The sequence below is a fragment of the Watersipora subatra genome, chromosome 8, assembly GCF_963576615.1.
Source record: "Watersipora subatra chromosome 8, tzWatSuba1.1, whole genome shotgun sequence".
In the NCBI taxonomy this organism is placed as follows: Eukaryota; Metazoa; Bryozoa; class Gymnolaemata; order Cheilostomatida; family Watersiporidae; genus Watersipora; species Watersipora subatra.
In genome coordinates, this window is record NC_088715.1 from 62093125 (window position 1) to 62101379 (window position 8255).

An 8255-nucleotide genomic window follows, 5' to 3' on the forward strand; every position below is an offset into this window, starting at 1 on the left:
TCTGTTACACCTTTCTTATTCTCCCTCACTATCCCTCTTTTACACCTTTCTTGTTCTCTCTCGCTATCCCTCTGTTACACCTTTCTTATTCTCCCTCACTATCCCTCTGTTACACCTTTCTTATTCTCCCTCACTATCCCTCTGTTAAACCTTTCTTATTCTCCCTCACTATCCCTCTGTTACACCTTTCTTATTCTCCCTCACTATCCCTCTGTTACACCTTTCTTATTCTCCCTCACTATCCCTCTGTTACACCTTTCTTATTCTCCCTCACTATCCCTCTGTTATACCTTTCTTATTCTCCCTCACTAACCCTCTGTTACACCTTTCTTATTCTCCCTCACTATCCCTCTGTTACACCTTTCTTATTCTCCCTCACTATCCCTCTGTTACACCTTTCTTATTCTCCCTCACTATCCCTCTGTTACACCTTTCTTATTCTCCCTCACTATCCCTCTGTTACACCTTTCTTATTCTCCCTCACTAACCCTCTGTTACACCTTTCTTGTTCTCCCTCACTAACCCTCTGTTACACCTTTCTTATTCTCTCTCACTATCTCTCTGTTACACCTTTCTTATTCTCCCTCACTATCCCTCTGTTATACCTTTCTTATTCTCCCTCACTATCTCTCTGTTACACCTTTCTTATTCTCCCTCACTATCCCTCTGTTACACCTTTCTTATTCTCCCTCACTAACCCTCTGTTACACCTTTCTTGTTCTCCCTCACTAACCCTCTGTTACACCTTTGTTGTTCTCCCTCACTATCCCTCTGTTACACCTTTCTTATTCTCCCTCACTATCCCTCTTTTACACCGTTCTTATTCTCCCTCACTATCCCTCTGTTACACCTTTCTTGTTCTCCCTCACTATCCCTCTGTTACACCTTTCTTATTCTCCCTCACTAACCCTATGTTAAACCTTTCTTATTCTCCCTCACTATCCCTCTGTTACACCTTTCTTATTCTCCCTCACTATCCCTCTGTTACACCTTTCTTATTCTCCCTCACTAACCCTCTGTTACACCGTTCTTATTCTCCCTCACTATCCCTCTGTTACACCTTTCTTGTTCTCCCTCACTATCCCTCTGTTACACCTTTCTTATTCTCCCTCACTATCCCTCTGTTACACCTTTCTTATTCTCCCTCACTCACCCTCTGTTACACCTTTCTTATTCTCCCTCACTAACCCTCTGTTACACCTTTCTTATTCTCCCTCACTATCCCTCTGTTACACCTTTCTTATTCTCCCTCACTAACCCTCTGTTACACCTTTCTTATTCTCCCTCACTAACCCTCTGTTACACCTTTCTTATTCTCCCTCACTATCCCTCTGTTACACCTTTCTTATTCTCCCTCACTATCCCTCTGTTACACCTTTCTTATTCTCCCTCACTAACCCTCTGTTACACCTTTCTTATTCTCCCTCACTATCCCTCTGTTACACCTTTCTTATTCTCCCTCACTATCCCTCTGTTACACCTTTCTTATTCTCCCTCACTAACCCTCTGTTAAACCTTTCTTGTTCTCCCTCACTAACCCTCTGTTACACCTTTCTTATTCTCCCTCACTATCCCTCTGTTACACCTTTCTTATTCTCCCTCACTATCCCTCTGTTACACCTTTCTTACTCTCCCTCACTATCCCTCTGTTACACCTTTCTTATTCTCCCTCACTATCCCTCTGTTACACCTTTCTTATTCTCCCTCACTATCCCTCTGTTACACCTTTCTTGTTCTCCCTCACTATCCCTCTGTTACACCTTTCTTATTCTCCCTCACTATCCCTCTGTTACACCTTTCTTGTTCTCCCTCACTAACCCTCTGTTACACCTTTCTTATTCTCCCTCACTAACCCTCTGTTACACCTTTCTTATTCTCCCTCACTATCCCTCTGTTACACCTTTCTTATTCTCCCTCACTAACCCTCTGTTACACCTTTCTTATTCTCCCTCACTATCCCTCTGTTACACCTTTCTTGTTCTCTCTCACTATCCCTCTGTTACACCTTTCTTGTTCTCCCTCACTAACCCTCTGTTACACCTTTCTTATTCTCCCTCACTATCCCTCTGTTACACCTTTCTTATTCTCCCTCACTAACCCTCTGTTACACCTTTCTTATTCTCCCTCACTATCCCTCTGTTACACCTTTCTTGTTCTCTCTCACTATCCCTCTGTTACACCTTTCTTGTTCTCCCTCACTAACCCTCTGTTACACCTTTCTTATTCTCCCTCACTATCCCTCTGTTACACCTTTCTTATTCTCCCTCACTAACCCTCTGTTACACCTTTCTTATTCTCCCTCACTATCCCTCTGTTACACCTTTCTTGTTCTCCCTCACTAACCCTCTGTTACACCTTTCTTGTTCTCCCTCACTAACCCTCTGTTACACCTTTCTTATTCTCCCTCACTATCCCTCTGTTACACCTTTCTTATTCTCCCTCACTAACCCTCTGTTACACCTTTCTTATTCTCCCTCACTATCCCTCTGTTACACCTTTCTTGTTCTCCCTCATTATCCCTCTGTTACACCTTTCTTATTCTCCCTCACTATCCCTCTGTTACACCTTTCTTATTCTCCCTCACTAACCCTCTGTTACACCTTTCTTATTCTCCCTCACTATCCCTCTGTTACACCTTTCTTGTTCTCTCTCACTATCCCTCTGTTACACCTTTCTTATTCTCCCTCACTATCCCTCTGTTACACCTTTCTTATTCTCCCTCACTATCCCTCTGTTACACCTTTCTTATTCTCCCTCACTACCCCTCTGTTACACCTTTCTTATTCTCCCTCACTATCCCTCTGTTACACCTTTCTTATTCTCCCTCACTATCCCTCTGTTACACCTTTCCTGTTCTCCCTCACTAACCCTCTGTTACACCTTTCTTACTCTCCCTCACTATCCCTCTGTTACACCTTTCTTATTCTCCCTCACTATCCCTCTGTTACACCTTTCTTATTCTCCCTCACTAACCCTCTGTTACACCTTTCTTACTCTCCCTCACTATCCCTCTGTTACACCTTTCTTATTCTCCCTCACTATCCCTCTGTTACACCTTTCTTGTTCTCCCTCACTAACCCTCTGTTACACCTTTCTTATTCTCCCTCACTAACCTTCTGTTACTCCTTTCTTATTCTCCCTCACTATCCCTCTGTTACACCTTTCTTGTTCTCCCTCACTATCCCTCTGTTACACCTTTCTTATTCTCCCTCACTATCCCTCTGTTACACCTTTCTTATTCTCCCTCACTATCCCTCTGTTACACCTTTCTTATTCTCCCTCACTATCCCTCTGTTACACCTTTCTTATTCTCCCTCACTATCCCTCTGTTACACCTTTCTTATTCTCCCTCACTAACCCTCTGTTACACCTTTCTTATTCTCCCTCACTATCCCTCTGTTATACCTTTCTTATTCTCCCTCACTATCCCTCTGTTATACCTTTCTTATTCTCCCTCACTATCCCTCTGTTACACCTTTCTTATTCTCCCTCACTATCCCTCTGTTACACCTTTCTTATTCTCCCTCACTATCCCTCTGTTACACCTTTCTTGTTCTCCCTCACTATCCCTCTGTTACACCTTTCTTATTCTCCCTCACTATCCCTCTGTTACACCTGTCTTATTCTCCCTCACTATCCCTCTGTTACACCTTTCTTATTCTCCCTCACTATCCCTCTGTTACACCTTTCTTATTCTCCCTCACTATCCCTCTGTTACACCTTTCTTATTCTCCCTCACTAACCCTCTGTTGCACCTTTCTTATTCTCCCTCACTATCCCTCTGTTACACCTTTCTTATTCTCCCTCACTATCCCTCTGTTACACCTTTCTTGTTCTCCCTCACTATCCCTCTGTTACACCTTTCTTATTCTCCCTCACTAACCTTCTGTTACACCTTTCTTATTTTCCCTCACTATCCCTCTGTAACACCTCTCTTATTCTCCCTCACTATCCCTCTGTTACACCTTTCTTATTCTCCCTCACTATCCCTCTGTTACACCTTTCTTATTCTCCCTCACTAACCCTCTGTTACACCTTTCTTATTCTCCCTCACTATCCCTCTGTTACACCTTTCTTGTTCTCCCTCACTATCCCTCTGTTACACCTTTCTTATTCTCCCTCACTAACCTTCTGTTACACCTTTCTTATTTTCCCTCACTATCCCTCTGTTACACCTTTCTTATTCTCCCTCACTATCCCTCTGTTACACCTTTCTTGTTCTCCCTCACTATCCCTCTGTTACACCTTTCTTATTCTCCATCACTAACCTTCTGTTACACCTTTCTTATTTTCCCTCACTATCCCTCTGTTACACCTTTCTTATTCTCCCTCACTATCCCTCTGTTACACCTGTCTTATTCTCCCTCACTATCCCTCTGTTACACCTTTCTTATTCTCCCTCACTATCCCTCTGTTACACCTTTCTTATTCTCCCTCACTATCCCTCTGTTACACCTTTCTTATTCTCCCTCACTAACCCTCTGTTGCACCTTTCTTATTCTCCCTCACTATCCCTCTGTTACACCTTTCTTATTCTCCCTCACTAACCCTCTGTTGCACCTTTCTTATTCTCCCTCACTATCCCTCTGTTACACCTTTCTTGTTCTCCCTCACTATCCCTCTGTTACACCTTTCTTATTCTCCCTCACTATCCCTCTGTTACACCTTTCTTATTCTCCCTCACTAACCCTCTGTTACACCTTTCTTGTTCTCCCTCACTATCCCTCTGTTACACCTTTCTTATTCTCCCTCACTATCCCTCTGTTACACCTGTCTTATTCTCCCTCACTATCCCTCTGTTACACCTTTCTTATTCTCCCTCACTATCCCTCTGTTACACCTTTCTTATTCTCCCTCACTATCCCTCTGTTACACCTTTCTTATTCTCCCTCACTATCCCTCGGTTACACCTTTCTTATTCTCCCTCACTAACCCTCTGTTACACCTTTCTTATTCTCCCTCACTATCCCTCTGTTACACCTTTCTTGTTCTCCCTCACTATCCCTCTGTTACACCTTTCTTATTCTCCCTCACTATTTCTCTGTTACACCTGTCTTATTCTCCCTCACTATCCCTCTGTTACACCTTTCTTATTCTCCCTCACTATCCCTCTGTTACACCTTTCTTATTCTCCCTCACTATCCCTCTGTTACACCTTTCTTATTCTCCCTCACTATCCCTCTGTTACACCTTTCTTGTTCTCCCTCACTATCCCTCTGTTACACCTTTCTTATTCTCCCTCACTATCCCTCTGTTACACCTTTCTTATTCTCCCTCACTATCCCTCTTTTACACCTTTCTTATTCTCCCTCACTATCCCTCTGTTACACCTTTCTTATTCTCCCTCACTATCCCTCTGTTACACCTTTCTTGTTCTCCCTCACTAACCCTCTGTTACACCTTTCTTATTGTCCCTCACTATCCCTCTGTTACACCTTTCTTATTCTCCCTCACTAACCCTCTGTTACACCTTTCTTGTTCTCCCTCACTATCTCTCTGTTACACCTGTCTTATTCTCCCTCACTATCCCTCTGTTACACCTTTCTTGTTCTCCCTCACTAACCCTCTGTTACACCTTTCTTATTCTCCCTCACTAACCCTCTGTTACACCTTTCTTATTCTCCCTCACTATCCCTCTGTTACACCTTTCTTATTCTCCCTCACTATCCCTCTGTTACACCTTTCTTATTCTCCCTCACTAACCCTCTGTTACACCTTTCTTGTTCTCCCTCACTATCCCTCTGTTACACCTTTCTTATTCTCCCTCACTATCCCTCTGTTACACCTTTCTTATTCTCCCTCACTATCCCTCTGTTACACCTTTCTTATTCTCCCTCACTATCCCTCTGTTACACCTTTCTTATTCTCCCTCACTATCCCTCTGTTACACCTGTCTTATTCTCCCTCACTAACCCTCTGTTACACCTTTCTTATTCTCCCTCACTATCCCTCTGTTACACCTTTCTTGTTCTCCCTCACTATCCCTCTGTTACACCTTTCTTATTCTCTCTCACTATCCCTCTGTTACACCTTTCTTATTCTCCCTCACTATCCCTCTGTTACACCTTTCTTATTCTCCCTCACTATCCCTCTGTTACACCTTTCTTATTCTCCCTCACTATCCCTCTGTTACACCTTTCTTATTCTCCCTCACTATTCCTCTGTTACACCTTACTTATTCTCCCTCACTATTCCTCTGTTACACCTTTCTTATTCTCCCTCACTATCTCTCTGTTACACCTTTCTTATTCTCCCTCACTATCCCTCTGTTACACCTTTCTTATTCTCCCTCACTAACCCTCTGTTACGCCTTTTTTATTCTCCCTCACTATCCCTCTGTTACACCTTTCTTATTCTCCCTCACTATCCCTCTGTTACACCTTTCTTATTCTCCCTCACTATCCCTCTTTTACACCTTTCTTATTCTCCCTCACTATCCCTCTGTTACACCTTTCTTATTCTCCCTCACTATCCCTCTGTTACACCTTTCTTATTCTCCCTCACTATCCCTCTGTTACACCTTTCATGTTCTCCCTCACTATCCCTCTGTTACACCTTTCTTATTCTCCCTCACTATTCCTCTGTTACACCTTTCTTATTCTCCCTCACTATCTCTCTGTTACACCTTTCTTATTCTCCCTCACTATCCCTCTGTTACACCTGTCTTATTCTCCCTCACTATCCCTCTGTTACACCTTTCTTGTTCTCCCTCACTAACCCTCTGTTACACCTTTCTTATTCTCCCTCACTAACCCTCTGTTACACCTTTCTTATTCTCCCTCACTATTCCTCTGTTACACCTTTCTTGTTCTCCCTCACTATCCCTCTGTTACACCTTTCTTATTCTCCCTCACTAACCCTCTGTTACACCTTTCTTATTCTCCCTCACTATCCCTCTGTTACACCTTTCTTATTCTCCCTCACTATCCCTCTGTTACACCTGTCTTATTCTCCCTCACTATCCCTCTGTTACACCTTTCTTATTCTCCCTCACTATCCCTCTGTTACACCTTTCTTATTCTCCCTCACTAACCCTCTGTTACACCTTTCTTATTCTCCCTCACTAACCCTCTGTTACACCTTTCTTATTCTCCCTCACTATCCCTCTGTTACACCTTTCTTGTTCTCCCTCACTAACCCTCTGTTACACCTTTCTTATTCTCCCTCACTAACCCTCTGTTACACCTTTCTTATTCTCCCTCACTAACCCTCTGTTACACCTTTCTTATTCTCCCTCACTAACCCTCTGTTACACCTTTCTTATTCTCCCTCACTATCCCTCTGTTACACCTTTCTTATTCTCCCTCACTAACCCTCTGTTACACCTTTCTTATTCTCCCTCACTAACCCTCTGTTACACCTTTCTTATTCTCCCTCACTATCCCTCTGTTACACCTTTCTTATTCTCCCTCACTATCCCTCTGTTACACCTTTCTTATTCTCCCTCACTAACCCTCTGTTAAACCTTTCTTGTTCTCCCTCACTAACCCTCTGTTACACCTTTCTTATTCTCCCTCACTATCCCTCTGTTACACCTTTCTTATTCTCCCTCACTATCCCTCTGTTACACCTTTCTTATTCTCCCTCACTATCCCTCTGTTACACCTTTCTTGTTCTCCCTCACTATCCCTCTGTTACACCTTTCTTATTCTCCCTCACTATCCCTCTGTTACACCTTTCTTATTCTCCCTCACTATCCCTCTGTTACACCTTTCTTGTTCTCCCTCACTATCCCTCTGTTACACCTTTCTTATTCTCCCTCACTATCCCTCTGTTACACCTTTCTTGTTCTCCCTCACTAACCCTCTGTTACACCTTTCTTATTCTCCCTCACTAACCCTCTGTTACACCTTTCTTATTCTCCCTCACTATCCCTCTGTTACACCTTTCTTGTTCTCCCTCATTATCCCTCTGTTACACCTTTCTTATTCTCCCTCACTATCCCTCTGTTACACCTTTCTTATTCTCCCTCACTATCCCTCTGTTACACCTTTCTTGTTCTCCCTCACTATCCCTCTGTTACACCTTTCTTATTCTCCCTCACTAACCCTCTGTTACACCTTTCTTATTCTCCCTCACTAACCCTCTGTTACACCTTTCTTATTCTCCCTCACTATCCCTCTGTTACACCTTTCTTGTTCTCCCTCACTAACCCTCTGTTACACCTTTCTTGTTCTCCCTCACTAACCCTCTGTTACACCTTTCTTATTCTCCCTCACTATCCCTCTGTTACACCTTTCTTGTTCTCCCTCACT